At 42.6% G+C, this 20,247-nt stretch overlaps 1 protein-coding gene across 2 annotated transcripts in view; it reads left to right on the forward strand.

Moving 5' to 3' along the window:
- Window positions 1-2,585: 2,585 nt before the first annotated feature.
- Window positions 2,586-20,247, forward strand: part of HTR2C (5-hydroxytryptamine receptor 2C) — a 97,782-nt gene continuing 80,120 nt past the window's right edge. For both annotated transcript variants that reach the window (XM_075720603.1, XM_075720604.1), the window contains exon 1: window positions 2,586-2,762. The gene's annotated coding sequence lies outside the window, so the exon portion shown is untranslated. The remainder of the gene's footprint in view (window positions 2,763-20,247) is intronic.

Genomic DNA, 20,247 nt, shown 5'->3' on the forward strand with positions numbered 1-20,247 from the left:
ATCATTTTTTTCCAAGGGGAAACTTTAGGGGAAAAAATACTTCCAGAATGTAGAATTTGCTATTGCTTTTAATCTGCCAACAACTGGCAGTGTTTTGTTTGTTTGTTTTTTATTTTTCCTAAGTGCTTTCCCTCACAAATGAAATAATGTAAATAAATTATTTACATTATCTAAAATAATGTAAAGTAATTCCATTTGGCTAATGTGTCGATTCTTCTTTATTTGGAAAAGAAAAATATTTTGCCTCTGGTTGAAGTTAAGACTCAGCATGCACAGCCCCGCCACTAAAAGGGAGACCTTTAAATCTTAATGCAGGCTCATTCTTTAGATAGGGACTGAGTGATCTTTAAAAGTGAGAAAGCTGCATCAAGAGGTTTGACAAGGTTCATTAAAGTCCATTTAGAAGATTCATTTTAACACTAGGCATCCTGTTCCTTTTATCTCCCAAGCAAAAACAATAAAAGTTTCATAACATACAAGTAAGTACATATTTAAAATACATTATGGAAATAAATAATCTTCATGTTTAATTCATCTCCTTGTATAGTAATTGATGTCCATTAGGGATTCTGACCAGGCATTAGGTAGGACCAGCTTCGTCCTAACACAGTGTAACATTGGATGTGTGATTCTCAGTTGTCCATAGCAGGAATTTTATCAAGTGAATTGAAATAAAAGCTATTTTCAGAAGAGTTATGAAAGATCTTTTTTAAAGAGTTCATCTGTTTTCTGAGCAATGTAGTCTTGGCATGCACTCAAAAAAATATGACTCAGCACCTTTACATTAAGGGATTTTTAATGGTTCTTTTAACTACTTCTGTAAGTTTTATTCATTTTAGGTTCATATTATTTTCAGTTGTTGGTTCTCAGCCATGGGGAATAACCTCTTCCCCCCTGCTCCCAATATCATGAAAACTGAAATTTCTACTTGGTTGTTTGATTACAGAATATGAGTTTCGTGAGAATCATAATGATGCGGACATTTACAACATCAGTAAATCCAGATATAAAATTCAAGTGTTAGGCAGCTCCTATGTCCTATGGCTGTTAAGGCTGCTCTTAATTCCCTTTTTGCACCAATGAACCTGCCAAGCATGCAGCATTTGTTATCCCATGGTAGATGTCGTGTGGAGTCAGTCCTTTTCCCCAGTGCCTGCCTTTCCTGGGCTCTGTTTCCTCTGCAGTATGGCTTATCTGTGTGACACTGTGCAGCCTTCTGAAATTGTGCAAAACCTTTAAATAAACATCATATTTTGGACTGAATGCAGGCATGGGGACTGAGGTGATAGCTTTTCAAAGTCCTGGATTGTGGCTGTTCAAGTACTGCATTTGAGTGGCCCATGCTGCAGAGCAGATACTATGTGCCTGCAGAATTATTAATTAGAAAATTGTTGGGAAAGGTAAATGAGTTCTGTGATGCTTTTTTACTGCATTTATCACAGTTACATGCAGTTCATATAAAAGGATTTCAGGAATCTTAAAACATAGAAAGCAGAGTTTTATATGAGCAAATTATATGGAAAGTATTTCACATTTCAGTGAAAGAGATGCCCATTCTGCTCTCACTCTAAGTCCTGGCCATAATGAGTTTAGGAGAGTTTTTAATTCCCCAACTGATGATGTTCAAAACTTTGCAGGAATTTGCAGCTGCTCAGTTCTTAGTCCTGTGGCACGGGTCATCGGGGATTGCAGTGTTCTGGCTGCCCTACAAGAAATGTATTTCCCTGAGTTTTAAATATTATTCATTGGTACTGACCTTGCAGTAACAGTATTTTCCAGAGAAAATGCAAGTTTTAAGGCTTCATAATGTTCAATGTAAATCACTTTAGAACCCTACATTAAAGGGGAAAACCCTTATCAGATATTTATTTCACAACTGTAATTACGAAAATAATGGTCTAATCTGAAAAAGACGACTAATAAATGGGAAAATTCACAGAGAACCCCTTAACCTCTAAAACTAAGCCAGCCCCGTAATTCAGATATTATTAGTTATTATTACTTAGTGTTCTTAAATAACTTTCTCTGAGACTATCCTGAAAGACTAATAACTAAATGAAATAAACTGCACTTTTCCTGTCTTAGGTAGGCTAGGTCTTAAAGCTAATAGTGCAAAGTGTAGCCTCATAGTCTTCAAACATTAAATAAGCATTTTGCGAAGGCAGTGGCTGTAACAGAGGCACTGGTGTTTCTTTACCCCTCTGTGAGCACTTGGCCAATTATTTTGGTGAGTCCTACCTGAAGGGACAGAAATAAGCACACCCATTTTAGTAGAAATGGCTCAGTAACTTTTAGATGGTGACAAAATTAGACTTGTGACTATGAAGTCTTGGGGTAAGTACACTTGATCATTCCTAAACAGTTGTCTTAAATTTGACCCAAATGTTTCCTGCTGATAGAAATGCCACTTCCGTTGTTTTGCATACATGCAGAATCAGTACCTTATATGATGTCTGCAGCTTGGACAGCGCATGTCATTCTGTGAAGAAGAGGGCACACAAACATGGAATTTGTTCTTCCCAGTGATACTGTTTGGAGGTTCAGTTCTCTTTTTGCTACCTGCACTGCTGTCACTCAGGATTAAAAGCTGTAGATACCCCAGGGCTGCAGCGAGGGCTTTCAGTGACTTGGATGAGGACTGCAAAGAGGCATCAGAGCAACGTAGGCAATGACTTCTGGGAAGATCACGAAAAAATAAAGTATGGCTAATGGACCTGAGTTCCTCTCTCTTCCCTTTTGGCAGTTGTTCATGCTAACACAAAGTAAGTATAAAGCCTGGTGCCAAGACAAGGCACTAGGAATTTGTGCTTGCTTTAAGAGATCCTAAAGCCAAGAGGGATCTTTAAGGGCTTCCCTGAATTAATTCCTGTTTGAACTAAAGCTCAAAGCTTAAGACAGACCTTGCAGGACTACAGCTGCCTGCACCACAGCCGTAGCACCGTGGAGCTGAGCTCACAGACCATCTTTGTCACAGGGCTTCGGTTCAGCTGGGCATGCGGGTGAGCCCACCAGCAGGTTTGTGGGATGGTTTGCATGCTCAGACCTGAGCAGGGGGAGTGCTTTGCTGGACAGGGCTGTGAGGAGCTCTTTCCTGGGCTACCCTGCATCTGTTCGCCACGGCCCTTATTGCCAGCTAGAAGGATGACATCCTGGAGTGTGGAGATGAGCCTTGCTGAGCATCTGGACCCTCCTGAGATCACCATGGGTCACATTTGTGATGTTGAGCGAAACTGACATGGCAAAAAGCATGCAGAGAGTTTTCCTGCTTTGGCAAGCAGGTCAGTGGGATACAGTGAAAACAGAGACTGAAGGGGCGGTTGTTTGAGCCTGGCAATGAGCTGAGATGTGCCCAAGAGCCTGCTCAGCCGAGGTGTTGTCTCCTGTTTCGGATAAGACCCCTTTGCTCCTGTGAATTGGTTGTGTGGGGGTGCTGGACTATATTTCCTGCCACATCTGCTTTGGTGCTGTCGAAGATTAAGTTTTTGGATCTGTCCTGTGCTTGTTCTTGTTGATAGCATGCTTCAGATCAGTTCCATCTTCAGGGGGCATGAAGTGTTGTGGGGTTTTTGTTGGGTTTTTATTTTGTCTTTTTAACTTAAAACTGGTATTTCTATTTGCAATAAAAATATTTGAAATCATCCCCTGCAGAATTAAAATGACATCTCATTTCTATATTAAGATTTAAACCCATCATAATATCTTAAATTTACATAAAACCAATATTTAAGCATTAGATGTTTCCTATTAACATGTGAAGAAAGCTACAACCCAGGGAATTCTCTGGCTAAACCCATGTAATTATGTTTAATTGCAAACTGTTTTAGTTCAGAAGAGCAGCTATCATCAATCCTTTCTTAGGCAAAGGTATAGGTGAGGTGAGGTGAGGTCTCTTCTAGCCTTTTGATTGTATTATGATCAGCAACAATTGGCTCAAGTCACTAATTATGGAGATAATTTTCTTCATATGATGACTCTCATTTAAATGCAAATCATGTTTGATGTTTTCTTTTGTAGCCAGTGCACCTATTAAAATACTTTTTTTCTGTATTGTTAATTGAATTCCAGCTTTGATCCAAAAGCAGTTTGACACAAATTGCAGGTAAAATTAATCACCTAATAAATAAGAAATGTAAAAATTAGGAAAAAGTTATAGTTGCTAACCATGGTGTGGTATTAGCATAAGAAAATTTGAAGTTGCTGTAACGATGCAACCAGTGGCAAGTGTTACCAGGCAATCAGAATCAGTCTTTTTCTTTGGGGGAAGATTAACAGGTAGCTAGGATTATACGATAGGGTTAACATCAGTTACTTAAATGAAAATGTTTTGGCTGCAGTCAATGGCTCCTAGGTCAAACTTCTATTTAGACCATAGTTCTGCTTTGCATAATGTTCCCTCTAATGTTTTCTGCTCTTTAAATGCCCAAGTCTAGCATCCATTGCTTTGGAGGTGAAGGGGGAAGCTGATGCTGCTCTCACCCTTCCTGATTCCAGAGCAGCAGCTCCCCTTCCCTCCACCCACCTGATCCCAGGGCTGGGGGTGGTGTGTGGTTCATGGGCTGAGGTGTTGGGCTGAGTGTCTGGTCTAAGGGAAGGGAGAAAACAACCCCGGCAGTGCATCAGTGCAAGTAGCTTTGCCAGTGGTGGGTTTGGCTCCATCTTTTCAAGGGACAATTTTTTGCTCTGTTACAGAAGAGGATTGAGACTGAAGACACTTGGGCCACTTCTCTGCTGGCCACAGGGTACTTGTGCATCAGGGGCAGAAAGCAACTCCTGACCTGGTAAAAATGTGGGCCCTCCAGTTGAACCTCACTGGTGAAGAAGGGATGTCTTCTGCTCTAAGACATCTCAGGAAAGGAATGTTGTCTCCTGTTATTTAAGAAATCCATTCCCTTTCTTATGCAAAGCATATAGTAACAGTAACAGAAAGCATCGTTAACCTTCCTCTCATTTGGGGAGGAACTGGTTGACTGCACTAAAATTATTATGAGCCATATATTGGATAACAAATAGGAATGCTAATTGGAGACAACGTCATAGGAGAAGTGTCTGAGGGACAGAGTGAAAGGCAATGCTTGCATCTGTCTTGTTCTCTGTGCAAAGGACTGCAGTAAAAAGGAAAATGACAGAGGGCAAAGCTGCAGCCGTGTAGAATTGCTGTGGGTTTAATGTGTTTGCTGTACCCTACCTTGGTGGCAGAGAACCTGCCACTTTACACCCAGTTTAATTTCAGCCCAGGGCCAACTTCCACGGGATGAAAATTCGAGTGTGGTAGAGAATGTTATTGCTTGCTTTTTCTGGCTGCAAAAAAGCTTAATTGTTCACTCTTTGCTCTGCTTTATTCTGTTTTCTTTCCTAAGAGTGTTCTATAAAACCTACATATCCAAAATTGCCCATTCTGACTTTTTAATGAGGAAACAGCGATGTGCTCATACCTTGGGACTTTGGATGTCACCAGTTGGATCAGTGTAACAGACTGAAGTTAGATGGATGACAGGTTGAAAATGGTCTCTCGGTCTGTGCTACTCTTGAGTTGCTTAGTTTCCGCTGGAGAAGATGAAGTTCTGTGTAAAAATTGTGCTCATTCTCATCAAAAGATCAAAATGAGAGTTAATCTTCTGCCCTCTTGTGAATATGTGTGTGGGAGTTGCTCTGTTGTGGGGTGTTGAGTTGGGTTTTTGTGGTAGGTTGTTTTTTTTCTAGATCACCAAGTGTGCTTTCGGTTATGAATTATAGGTTTTAAATCAGGCCTCCGCAGATATGCAGCTGTCTTCTTACTATCTTCTTTCATGCCATAAGCCATTCAGAGGAAAACTGAAAGCCATTTTCTGTAAAATAATAATATTCCTTTGTGTCGTGGTTTAGCCCCAGCCAGCAACTAAGCACCACGCAGCCGCTCACTCACTCCCCCTACCCCAATGGGATGGGGAAGAGAATTGGAGGAGTAAGAGTGAGAAACACTCCTGGGTTGAGATAAGAACAGTTTAATAATTGAAATAAAGTAAAATAGTAATGATAATAATAACAATATAATAATAATAGTAATAATAATATAGAAAGCAAGGGATGCACAATGCAATTGCTCACCACCCGCTGACCGATACCCAGACAGTTCCCGAGCAGCAATCGCTGCTCCCTGGCCAACCCCCCCCAGTTTCTATACTGAGCATGACGTCATATGGTATGGAATAGCCCTTTGGTCAGTTTGGATCAACTATTCTGGCTGTGCCCCCTCCCAGTTTCTTGTGCACCTGGCAGGGCATGGGAAGCTGAAAAGTCCTTGACTAGCATAAGCACTACTTAGCAACAACTAAAAACATCAGTGTGTTATCAACATTCTTGTCATTCTAAATCCAAACCACAGCACTATGCCTGCTACTAGGAAGAAAATTAACTCTATCCCAGCTGAAACCAACACATCCCATTTAAGCAGTTCTGGGGTAAGTGGCAGACATAGCCCATCCCCCTGCCTCTGGCTCTCTCCCTCAAACCAACGTGCAGAGCCATGCAGAGAAAAAGTTGTCCAGTACAGTGTCTATATTCTGGTCAAAATGCAACTGCAGTCTACACAGTCATACTTTCAAAGATTAGAACAAATGGAAGAAAAAATTTTGATTGTTTGTGGACTAGGAGAGAAAAAGAGTTCCAGCTGAATCTGAGGTTTATAACCTTTGCAGTTCATTCCTCTCCAGTTACTTCTTTCCAAGATCTGTAGCCGCTGTATTGTCCCTATTTCTGTCCAGCAGTTACATTAGTTCATTGACAAACTATCATTAAACAACTGTAGTCTACTTTAAAAGCTGGTTTTCTAAATAAGTATCTGTAATGGTTTTGTTCTCAGTCCTGGACTTTAGGCATCTAATTTGTTGCTATCCAGCATCTTGCCTCTTTTATGTATTTTTTTTCATTCTCAGGCATGTTTTGTGATGGGAGGCCTTTACTCCAGCTCTGTTATGGTAGGGTTGGAAATGCTGGGTATAAGGCTCTTTCTTCCTGCAGAGGAAGCAGGCGTGTGCTTTTGCTGTATTCAGTAACACACAGGAGTTGCCAAGGGTGCATTCAGTTTGACTACACCGTTCTGCGGGGTCGCCTTTTGCAGTGTGGACAGTTGCATGCTGGCTTCATCCCATGTCTCGTCAAGTTGTGTTTCCCACACATGGCCTGTATCTCGCAGTGCCCTCTGTTGAAGCCCGGTTCAGTAACTGTGGACACTTCTGCCTCCTGCAGGCACACATAGCGTGAGGAGGATGCTCTGAAATGGGCATCCTCAGCGCAGTTCAGCGTGCTGGGGACATGCTCTAAGGTGGGTGGGCTACACTTTGGTCTTCTTGGATTTACTTAGTACCAAGGGAAGTCCACGGGTAGGATTCAGATATCGTATCCTCATGCAGGGAATCATAGAATCATAGAATCGTTTAGGTTGGAAAAGACCTTTAAGATCATCCAGTCCAACCATTAACCTACACTACCAAGTCTACTCTAAGCCAATCAAGGGTAGGCTAGACTAAACCATGTCCTGAAGTGCCACATCTACCCGTTTTTTGAACGCTTCCAGGGATGGTGCCTCCACCACCTCTCTGGGCAGCCTGTTCCAATTCTTGACCACCCTTTCCATAAAGAAATTTTTCCTAATTTGCAACCTAAACCTCCCCTGGCACAGCTTAAGCACATTTCCTCTCATCCTATCACTAACTACTTGGGAGAAGAGACCAACACCCACCTCACGACAACCTCCTTTCAGGTAGTCGTAGAGAGCGTAAGGTCTCCCCTCAGCCTCCTCTTCTCCAGGCTAAACAACCCCAGTTCCCTTAGCCGCTCCTCATAAGACTTGTGCTCCAGACCCTTCACCAGCTTTGTTGCCCTTTTCTGAACATGCTCCAGCACCTCAATGTCTTTCTTGTATTGAGGGGCCCAAAACTGGACACAGTATTCCAGGTGCAGCCTCACCAGCGCCAAGTACAGGGGGACAATCACCTCCCTGCTCCTGCTGGCCACACTACTCCTGATACAAGCCAGGATGCTGTTGGCCCTCTTGGCCACCTGGGCACACTGCTGGCTCATGTTCAACCGGCTGTCTACCAAGTTCAGCCGGTTGTCTACCAAATGTATATTTGTCTCAAACAATTGTCTTAAACAGGATTGTAACTCATTTGTTTTGAAAGAATAGTGTGAAGTCAGCATAGGTGACTTTTCTTCCTAAAGCCATATAAATCTCTGTGAGGCTCCTTCATCACACTCAGAAGAAATCCAGTGGGCTCAAAGTCATAGGCTCGGAGTTTTGCATGTAGAAGGAAGGTCTGGAGAAACTGGGCTTAAAGTAGAAATAAAAATGGAAAAAAACTGAGTAAAACCCAGTTCTGTGTTTCAGTCACAGCAGTTTAAAATTGAGTTTTCACATTTTTTTAGTATTTTTTCATTTTTTTTAAAAGATGAGTCTGAGTAGTTGTGTAGCAGCTCAACTACAGCACTAAACTCAGCCTGCAAGACATCAAAAAATGTATTAATAATGGTACAGAATCTGAAATGCCCTGACATTACTGTGCTGTTGCACTGGCTTTAAACATTTACACATTTCAGGGGAACAGCAACTTAATTCTTAATTAAAATCACTAAGCAAATGCAGATTATATTTAATTTAAATATTTATAGATTTTGTTTAAGCTTTCAAAATAGATTAGATGTTGAACAGCAAAACTGCTAACATCTGAATGATAATTTTACTTCTGAGCCCAATTAAGAAACTAGTCAGGAATACAGCTAATAAGTTCCTGTGTTTGAGGAAATATTTTATAATGTTGTATGTACAGAGGGCCTTTGAAAATGAGTGCTCTCAAGTAAAAGGGATAGTTTAGAAAAATTTTGTTACTTCTGATAGTATTTTAAAATCTTGCATCTTCTCTTTGCTTTCTGGGAGTTGCAGTTCTTCCTGTTATTCTGAATACAGCTGCAAAAAAATACATAGTGAACTAAAGAGAGTTGAAAACATACCAACATGCCAATCCACTTGATTTTTATAATGCTTAGCAGGTGAAGCACATGGTTATCCCAGTTGATTTTAATTAGTCAACACATATAAAGTTAAGCACGTATGTAAATGTTTTCAGAGTAGAAGTATAAGCCTGCATAAAGAACATTTTTACAATCTTAAGGATGTTCCTATCTGTAAAGAAATTATTTGCATTAAAATCTATCATAGTATTCCCCACAGCAATATTGTTTTGGTAATCCAGTATGTCCTTTGACGCAGCATTTTCTCCAGTATGGTTCAGCCATGAATAACAGACTGCCAAGGCTTTTTCAGGGACAAGTTCAAATTCTTGGCTTCTCATTCCTGTTTTCCTCAAAGCCAGTTTTGTTCCCTGCTGTGCCTTTTCATTTTGGTAGACACCTTCCCTGTTGCATTTATCCGTCACATACCTAAAGGTGGTCAGATTCTATAGGCTTTAGGATGATTTTAATGTAACTGTAGGTTTTCTTTTGTAAAAATGTTCATGTTGCCCAAATAACCTGATATCTATGAAATCTTTCAGGATTGGGTTTGAACCTTCTGGAAATCTGTTTGGCAGTGTCTCACATTTTTCAGTGTGGCAACAAGTGCTCCTGAGATTGAAAGGCTCCTTGTGCCTTTCATACAGATGTTACGACAATACCTCTTAACTTGCCTTACAGTCTTCCATTGGTTTTTACTCTGTATTATGAAGTCCGTAAGAGCTGCAAGATCTTTTCTGGGTTTCCTTTATAATGGTACTAAATGTTATGTGAATTGTTTTAGATTGTATTTCCTGCCTATTTGTACATTGCTGTTTAGGCTGGAATATAGCAAGTGTTTAATTTTTTCTTGGCCTCATTGCATTTCATTCCTTGCTTCACTGCATCATCTGTCTTGTTAGTCCATAAATCTGATCTATTCTAATTACTGTAAATTCTCTCTTTTCCCTAGCTGTGTGTCACCAGCAAGACTAGTCACTTTGGAAATTGCATTCCTGAAAGGTCATTTTATAAAAGATACAAGAGGAGGCATTGTGCAATGTTGATGCTTAAGGCTGGGGGCTTGTTGCTCATCTTAGCCTCAAAGCAGCTGCTGCAGTCTGTTCTCTGTTCATAGGCTGATCTTGGTAGCTATCACATGCCAAGATGGTCACCAAGGTGAGTGCTTTTGGCCTCAAAGTAGTAGCACAGCAAAGTCTTCACTGGGATTTGTGATCCATATGAAGTATAAAATGACGTTGTATTTGTAGGGAGGCCTGGTAAAGGAGAGTTGCCAGTCCGGAGTCACTTCTGTTGGAAAAAGATTTTGTGGTACTTAGAAACAGGCAGTGATGCAGAGCCAAGAACATGCAATGGTTGTTCCACTACAGGATCCTCTTGTACAAGAACACATTGTGCAAGTCTCCTGTGCCTCACACTTGGCTTTCTCCCCTCTTCCAAGAGCACCTGTGGTTTGGTACTTGGTATATTGATATGACAGTTAGTCTGTGGTTTAGCTGAGACCAGTTACATTCAGTAACTTTCCCCTGTTTTCTATGCTTATAGATGTCAGTGCCTCCACTATGCTCTTGTTTCTGTGCCAATCCTGCTTTGGGGCTGGTTTGGTGGCAGAGACACTGTGTGCTGCAACCAACATGCATCTGCTAATGATGTTCCTTGTACTGCTGCCGCTTCTCCTCCTCCTTCTCACTCATTTAGCATTTCTGCATTGTGTTACATATCCACAGGAAACTCCTGGGCAGAGGTTTCCATCTTTCTTGGATGCCTGTACAGCATCTAGCAGAATGAGCCTTGGCTGGTGCTGCTTCGATGCTCTGGGGTCTATGTGAGTCTATAGGGTGCACTGTTGAGTTTTGTCATTTATTTTCTTAGGCTTTGCAGCAGTGATGTTTTGGAGCAAGGGCTGTGCTCCCTTGGACTGACCATGGACTGACTCCCTTGGCCAGCCGTCCTGTGTTCCATGATACGTGTAGTGGCGCATGGCTACTATTCATTCTTGCAAAAGGATGCTATTCACTGTCTTGGATAAGTGAGTTTGAGATTCATGAATGAAAAGAACAGGATGAAAGCTAGATACTAGTACTTATTTTTCTTGAATCCTTTCATCCTATTTTTCATTTCTTTCTGATGTTTCAGGTGGGTTTCTGATGATGCTGTAGATGTAACCAGGGAGAATAGAGCAGAGATAGAAACATGCCAATTTTTGGTTGGATACTGAAGAGCAGTTCCAAAGCTATATGACACTACTACAGCAAAGTTAATCTCTGCTGTTTCATAAAGGTTTTAATTAATTAATGTATTTATTTAATTTTGTGAGATTTAGTAGCTTTTTAATGACCTTTTGAATGTGTTTCTATTTGTGGGTGACTCAGATTACTTACTTTTCTAGCCCGGGGATGCTGCAACATCATGTGTCATGCTATACTGGCTTTGATAGTCCACCAGTGACTACAGAAGGCAGAAATTCTCCCTCTTGTACAGAAATATGCTGCCTTCTGCTAATTTCTCACATATGCTACTTTAATTACCAAAGTTAATGTATAGAGGTCTGATTGCTGAAAACTTTGGATTAAAGCTTCCTGGCTGGAGCTGGTTTGTTGCATTTGCAGAGGAGCAATTCAGACAAACAACCAGCTTGCTTCAATTGACCCTGGAGAAGAAATTCAGATGTAAACCAGACTAAATAAACAAGTAGAGTGGAGTGGAGAGTGGTGTGAGCTCTTGCTGGTGTTTGAAAGCTGCTCATATTTGAAGCTGTTAATTGTGGGCAACTTTTCCGTGGTGTTGAGAGGTTTGAATTACCCAGAAGTATGTTTGATGATAAAATACTAAAACCACAACAAATTCTGAGTAAGCCACAGCTGACCAAGTCATCCTATTAATAGGGCTTTATCTAATGGACTAATTGAATGGCGTTGTCTGAAGTGTACTGTGTGGAAGCCACAAATAGATTCAAACTTCACGGATTAACATCGTTCTTCATTCCTCCCTCTCTCTCTCTTCCCCCAAAGGTCTCCCTGGAGTATTTGAGTCTCCTCCCTGGTGAGCAGTTCAGCTCGATGCTGTCCACAAGTGCAGAGTGCTTCAAAAACAGCCCACTGAAGGCATGGTAGCAAGACTCTGAGTCACAGGCAGAGCAAACTTTCTTAGTTTGTCACCGTAGACTGGCCTCAAATCCTCTTTGGAGCAGCTCCCAGAGGGGCTGAATTTTGCTGTTTCCTGCTGTGCTGCCCGGGACCTTTTCCATGTTAGTAAAGGCTGATGGAAACCTGCATCTAGGTGGTACCACGTGAGAGTGAGATACTTGCCCTGCTCCCTGACGGCCTCTCCCTGCTTCAGTCCCTGCCAAGCAGCACTGTGTCACCACGCACCAGATGTGCAGGCAGCTGCAAAGAGCTTCCCTCCCTGAGCACAGGTGCTCTCTTTCAAAAAAAAAGTAAGTGTTGGTCAGTAAATGCTGGGCAAATGTATTACTGTATGTTCACATATAAAAAAATGCTGCTCCTTGGAGGCAGGCAAGTGGGAGAGGGCAGTCCAGAAGTCTGGCAGTGGCTGGGTTTGCTGGATTGGGAAAATGCCAATGCCAACCCACTGCCCTTAATTTGCCTGTCAAGGCAGCTCTCCCAGATGAGGTGAGATGAAGTGAACCCAAAATTCTCTTTAGGAAGGTTTATTTGGTTTAAAATGTTTTGTTAGCAAATACTGCTTCTGACTCCATGTAACTTTTAACTAGCCCCAGTTCATCTCTGTCTTTATTTTAAATTGAAAGGTACTTTACCTAAAGTGTTCTCATCAGCCAAACGACTGCTGGGTTCATACACGGAATAGTTCAGTGTTCATCTGTCTTATTTCTTTACTGTCCAAGGTGAATCTCAGGGGACTAAAGCTTTGAACCAAGTGGCTTCAGGCTATTCATCTGGAAAATAGAGCCATTTAGACCTTTGTAAAGAAAATAATTTAGTAATCAGTGCAAGAGACCTGTCTCTAAGCCAACCCATTTGGAAAAATTGCCAGTGTAGTAACTGCAAACATTTTATCATAATAACACTGATGATGCCTTTCCATTATTGCCAGCATTCCTTCTTCCCTGCAACTGCAGGACTGAGCTGGTTTTGCATCCTATTCTGTGATCCTGCATTAGAAATGCTTTGTAATTTGAGATTGACACTGCAGAGCTGGACATTGAGCAGACATTTTTCTGAGCGTTTCCCTGCAGACCGATGCAGCTAAAACCATTGGGAAGTGAGGAACATATTGCTGCTGTGCTGCTGGCAGGGCAGCAAGTGTTGCCTTCCCAGCTCTGTACATCCTCCCTCTGGAGCAAGGAAGGACCTAGGTCTCTGCTCTCTTGTACAAAGGGGAAGAAGGGGCCAGAAAAGTGTTTGTTTGCCTGCACCCCCACTGCAATCAGCAGCACGTGCCACGTTGTGGGTGTCTCTGGGAACACACCAGTGTCTATGGCATGGCCCTGGTCCTCTACCCTGCGCTGCAGATGTGCTGATTCTAAGTAATCTCACTGAAACACAGAAGTTTCTCACGCTCTCATAAAGTATCAGTGGATCAGTGTTTCTATGCATTCTGCTAATTAGATACATATAGTGACTCTTAGAACTTTTATCTAATCTCAGACTTCAGGCACTTACAGTTTTTCCTCATTCTTATTCCAAATGAGAAAATACTTGTTTGTGTTCTTGAACACACATTTAACAGTGGAGTTTCTGTACCTTCCAACCAGCAAGGTCATATGGTGCTGGATATTGCATAAACACAAAAGATACTGCTTTCTATTTTGAAAAGTTTACTGGCAAACATAAAATCTGGGGTGAAATACTGCATAAAAGCAAAATGAAGGATAGGCTGGTCTATGTTAATCCCAAGGTTTTGGCTGTGTGGTTTTTAGCTTTGCTTTTCTTTTGATTATCAGTTTTTTATAATATTTTGAAAGCATAAGTATCATAGAATCATAGAATGCTTTGGGTTGGAAGGGACCTTTAGGGATCATCTAGCCCAACCCCCCTGCAGTGAGCAGGGACATCTTTAACTAGATCAGGTTGCTCAGAGCCCCATCCAACCTGACCTTGAATGTTTCCAGGGATGGGGCCTCCACTACCTCTCTGGGCAACCTGTTCCAGTGCTTGACCACCCTCATTGTAAAAAATTTCTTCCTTATGTCTAATCTAAATCTATTCTTCTTTAGTTTAAACCCATTATTCCTTGTCCTGTCACGACAGGCCTTGCTAAAAAGATTGTCCCTATGCTTCCTATAGGCCCCTGTCGTGGTTTAGCCCCAGCCAGCAACTAAGCACCACGCAGCTTCTTGCTTACTCTTCCTGCCCCAGTGGGATCGGGGAGAGAATCAGAGGAGTAAGAGTGAGAAACACTCCTGGGTTGAGATAAGAACAGTTTAATAACTGAAATAAAGTACAATGGTAAAGATAATAATAACCATATAATAATGATAATAATAATAATAATATACAAAGCAAGTGATGCACAATGCAATTGCTCACCACCCGCTGACCGATACCCAGACAGTTCCCGAGCAGCAATTGCTGCTCCCCGGCCAACCCCCCCAGTTTCTATACTGAGCATGACATCATATGGTATGGAATAGCCCTTTGGTCAGTTTGGATCAACTATTCTGGCTGTGCCCCCTCCCAGTTTCTTGTGCACCTGGCAGGGCATGGGAAGCTGAAAAGTCCTTGACTAGCATAAGCAGTACTCAGCAACAACTAAAACATCAGTGTGTTATCAACATTCTTCTCCTACTAAATCCAAAACACAGCACTATGCCTGCTACTAGGAAGAAAAGTAACTCTATTCCAGCCAAAATCAGGACAGCCCCCTTTAAGTACTGAAAGGTCGCAATAAGGTCTCCCCATAGCCTTCTCTTCTCAGACTGAACAACCCCAACTCTCTCAGGCTGTCCTCATAGGAGAGGTGCTCCAACCCTCGGATCATTTTTGTGGCCCTCCTCTGGACCCATTCATGGACCAACAGGTCCATGTCCTTCTTGAGCTGAGGGCTCCAGAGCTGCACGCAGTACTCCAGGTGGGACCTCACCAGAGCAGAGGGGCAGAATCGCCCCTCTCAGCCTGCTGGCCATGCTTCTTTTGATGCAGCCCAGGATACAGTTGGCTTTCTGGGCTGCAAGTGTGCATTGCCGGCTCATGTCCAGCTTTTCATCTACCAGTACCCCCAAGCCCTTCTCTCTCATTGGGCTGCTCTCAATCTCTTCATCTCCCAGCCTGTATTGATATCGGGGGTTGCCTTGTCCCAGGTGCAGGACCTTGCACTTGGCCTTGTTGAACCTCATGAGGTTCACACAGGCCCACCTCTCCCGCTTGTCCAGGTCCCTTTGGATGACATCTCGTCCTTCTGGTGTGTCAACCACATCAGTCAGCTTGGTGTCATCTGCAAACTTGCTGAGGGGGCACTCAATCCCACTGTCTATGTCATTGATGAAGATGTTAAACAGCACTGGTCCCAGTACGGACCCCTGAGGGACTCCACATGTCACCGGTCTCCATGTGGACATCGAGCTGTTGACCACGATCCTCTGGGTGTGACCATCCAGCCAATTCCTTATCCACCGAACAGTCCACCCATCAAATCCATATCTCCCCAATTTAGAGAGAAGGATGTTGCGGGGGACTGTGTCGAAGGCTTTACAGAAGTCCAAGTAGATGACATCCATTGCTTTTCCCTCGTCCACTGATGCAGTCACTCAAAGCCACTAGGTTGGTCAGGCAAGACTTGCCCTTGGTGAATCCATGCTGGCTGTCTTTAATCACCCCTCTGTCTTCCATGTGCTTGAGCATATCTTCTAGGAGGATCTGTTCCATGATCTTCCCAGGCACCGAGGTGAGGCTGACAGGTCAGTAGTTCCCAGGGACCTCCTTTCTACCCTTTTTAAAAATGGGTGCAATGTTTCCCTTCTTCCAGTCACCAGGGACTTCACCTGACTGCCATGACTTTTCAAATATCATGGAGAGTGCCTTGACAACTACAGCAACCGGTTCCCTCAGGACTCTGGGATGCATCTCATCAGGTCTCATAGACTTGTGTACATTCAGGTTCCTCATGTGGTCTTGAGCCTGATCTTCCCTTACAGTGAGAGGGGCTTTACCCCCCTGGTCCCCATCTTGTGGTCCATCCACTCGACAGGTGTGGGAAGAGAGGTTGCTGGTGAAGACTGAAACAAAGAAGTTGTTGGGTACCTCCGCTTTCTCCTTGTCTGTTGATACAAGGTCGCCATTCTTGTTCATCAGGGGGGTACGCTTTCTTTAACCTTCCTTTTCTGGTTAACATACCTGTAGAAACCCTTCTTGTTATTCTTTACATCCCTTGCCAAATTCAGCTCCAGCTGTGCCTTGGCCTTCCTGACCCCCTCCCTACACAACCGGGCAGCTTCCCTGTACTCTTCCCAGGACGCCTGTCCCTGCTTCCACTGCCTGTGCAGTTCCCTCTTACTCTTTAGTTTGACCAGCATGTCTTGACTCAGCCATGCTGGTGTCTTCCCTTCCTTGCCTGATTTCTTACACCTGGGGACTGAGAGCTCTTGTGCTTTATGGAAGGTGTCCTTACAGATCTGCCAGCTCTTTTCCATTCCCCTGTCCCTGAGGACCATCTCCCAGGGGGTCCTTCTGACTAACTCCTTGAAGAGCTGGAAGTTTGCTTTTCTAAAATTTAGGGTCCTGACTGTACTCCTCACTTTTCTCATGTCCCTCAGGAGCGTGAACTCCACCAATGCATGATCACTGCAGCCCAGGCTGCTTCCAGTCTTGACATCACAGATGAGCTCAGTTGCATTGGTGACCATCAGGTCCAGTATTGCATCCGCTCGGGTAGGGGTGTCCATTACCTAGCTTAGGAAGTTATCCTCAATGCATTCTAGGAATCTCCTGGATTGCCTACAGCTTGCCGTGTTGCTTTTCCAGCAAATGTCGGGGTGGTTGAAGTCCCCCAGTAGGAAAAGAGTCTGCAAGCGCGAAGCCTCCCAGAGCTGGAGGAAGAAGGCTTCGTCAGCAGGCTCCCCTTGATCAGGCAGCCTGTAGTAGACACCAGCCACAAGGTTCCCTTTGTTGCCTCTGTCTCTGATTCTTACCCGTAAGCTTTTGACCTGCTTGTGGCTATTCTTCAGGGACAGATCTTCACACTGTATTGATTTCTTTATGTAGAGGGCAATGCCTCCACCCTTCTTTCCTTGCCTGTCTCTTCTGAACAGCCTGTAGCCATCGATAGCCACATTCCAGTCATGGGATTCATCCCACCAAGTCTCAGTTATGACAATTAGGTCATAGCTTTCTAGTAGCACAGTAGCTTCCAACTCCTCCTGTTTGTTCCCCATGTTGTGTGCGTTCATGTAGAGTTCCTGTAGCTGTGCTGGTGAGATGCTTGCTGCTGTCCAGCAACAGTTACATGTTATTTAGGGCAAAATTCTGCAGGGATTTGCTCACCAGACTTGGTTGCTGTGGGCTGCTATGTGGAAAAAAAGACATGGAGCAAAGCTTCGCTTAAAGCTGGGAGCAGGGAGACAAGTAACATGCATTCTCCTGTTTCAAACTCAGGGAATCTCAAGGCACCACTTTTTTCTGTAGCTCACAGCAAGGCAGTCCAGGCTCAGCACACATATAAAATCAATGTTTTGCCATCTTGGTTGACTGTGATAAAGGTTACTGCCTATTTAAATTAAAAACATGGAAAAATGCAACAAGGAGCAGAACTGATGTGCCTTGAGGAGCTGTGCTGTTACTTGTAGGCATAGAAAGCTTTTCAGTGCCTTTCACAGGCTGGATTACATTGCTGGCAACTATTTTCAGCATTGGTTTTTGAGCACTATTAGTGAGGAGGGAGCAGAAAGAAAATAATTTTAAATTATGAGCCCTAAAGTTTCATCTAGAAGATTTTCACTAGCTTCATAAAAGCTCCTGTAGACTTAGTCTAAAAAATTACAGCAAAGACAGTTTATCTCCTTTTCATAGTCTTGTCTTTAATCCTCTTGATTTTTAATGTACTACCCTTGTCCCTGAAAATCCATAAAAGTGTTCTGCAGTCTTACAGACTAAAAAACTAGTAGGTAACAATCTTGGAGGATGTTTTGAGCAACACTATAGCAGGTAGCAGGGAAACAGAAGTCTGCGTACAAGGACAAGACCCCGGGGTGGGGTGTCTCACTGGTGATGGGAGACTTGTGAAGTCTCAGACTGCTGCAGCACATCCTCCTCCGATGCAGGTAGAGATGGGATGGTTTTTGCCCCAGCACTCTCTGTAGTTGCTAGTTTTGTCAATGAGTCCTTGATTCTGTAGAGATTTGGAGAGCAGCAGATCCAAGTGGCCAGAGTTCACTTTGAGAGAGACTTCTCAAGAGCAGGTAGGACAAGAATCAGTGATGAACGAGCTGGCATTGGCAGCAGAGGTAACCAGTGAGTGTTTCAAAAGGCAGAATCTTCTGTTCTTTGAGAGATTCATAGTATTTGGACAAGTCCATCAAAGAACAAACTTTAAAAAGGTGTTTATTCCAGAAATGACATTAAAGAGGATGCGGAGGCTGTTATGCAAGTTCTGCTCAAGGAAAACATTTGGTATTCCTCTCCTGGCTGGGGTGGGAATGATTTGTTAGAATTTGTCTAAAAATTAATGAGAAAATAACTTTCTGGTGGAGAAATATAAAGAGCCTTAATGCACCAATCCATTATTGCTTGTAGATTTTGATAGTGAAAAATTATAATTTTGGAGAGGGTAACTATTGACATGAAAAATCTATGGTTGCTATCTAAGAGTAAAAACGCTGTGAAGAACCACACAGGTTGTTTCTGGGGGAACGTTTCTCCCTATGATGGCAGCAATAGAATTGCTTTGTGCTTCTCTCAGGAGAGAAAAAGCCCCCCTAACTTACTACTGTGCTCCATGCGATCATCTACAGGTTTTACCAACTGCCCTACTAATCACCCAGTGGCTGTAGGCTAGGATGTCCTGACATCAGTGTTCAGAGACCAAGAAGCCACCTCCAGCTGTATTTTATACAGAGCTATTTGTCTCCAAAAGTGCCGGCAGATTTGAATTACTGCTGCTGTTGTCAACACGTTCCTCCTGCATGTTCTGTAACGATTAAGGTCCTTAGAGGTTTTGGATCACTTATGTTTCTCAGTGTAGCAACATATTATGAACATGAGGGTTGCATCAAGTATATTAAATAATTGAAATTGAAAGGCAGAGGTTCCTTTCCTTCTGTGTACTTTGGGTAGAAAAATTCCTGCTGACTCCACATTTCTTGCTACTGAAAAAGACAACCTGGTCAGGTAGCTAAATGTTAACTTGAAGCTTGCCAGCTTTTTCACTTGATGTACAATTGCTCTTAGAAACAGCTGCTGCCCTGCTGCTACCAGTGCCAGAAAGCATTTTGTTTGATGACTTAATGTGTTATTCTATCAGGAACCATTTGTGGATTCAAATACAGATGTAGGATGATAGTTTTTTTGGGGGAAAAAAAAAGTTAATTTCCTTGAATTCAAAACATGCTCATCATAAAACAGCCCATGTCCTATTCCTGATATGCTTTGAAGCCAAGTCTAAGCAGGTTGTGCACGTAGTCTGAACTATGCAGGGCACTGACTTTACAGCAAATTTTCTTAGAACATGATGGCTAAAAAAGAGGCCAGCGTTTTTTTGTAAATGTTAAAACTCTATCCATATCTCTTTGCAGTTTATTCTGTATTGTGTGATTACTTTTTGTACACACTGAACCATGCAGCAGCAGTTTGAGGCTCACCTTTCAAAAACCTGAGAGTTAAAATGAAGTGCCAAAGCCTTAGATAGACCTGGCTAATATGGACAAACCCTAGTGTCTTCTGATCACTTCTAGTTAGTGCTCCTTAGTTCTATCCTAAAAAAGAAAAAATAAAATTAAAAAAATACATATGGTCTTGGACTTTTCTAAAGCAATTGCAGCTGAAGGAATATCTATATGGAAGTTGATTGAGGAAACTTCTTGCAGCATCACAGTTTTGGAAGCATATGGAGCAGGAACAAAATCCCGCGAACAATGGGTCCAGTCCTCATGCTTCAGTGCTTCAAATGCTGAAAACTTTTAGCTGGTGAGTCATTCATTAAACCCAAGGAGAAACAATGGACACTTAGAGTTTTCTTTTCCAGGCAACAGTATGGATTAATGCAAGGAAAAACCCAGCAAAACATAATATTTATTGCTTCTTTGTCTACACAACCCATTTCTGATGCTTGTGAGATTGATCTGAGGTTCCT

This window comes from Pelecanus crispus, chromosome 13 (genome assembly GCF_030463565.1).
Source record: "Pelecanus crispus isolate bPelCri1 chromosome 13, bPelCri1.pri, whole genome shotgun sequence".
In the NCBI taxonomy this organism is placed as follows: Eukaryota; Metazoa; Chordata; class Aves; order Pelecaniformes; family Pelecanidae; genus Pelecanus; species Pelecanus crispus.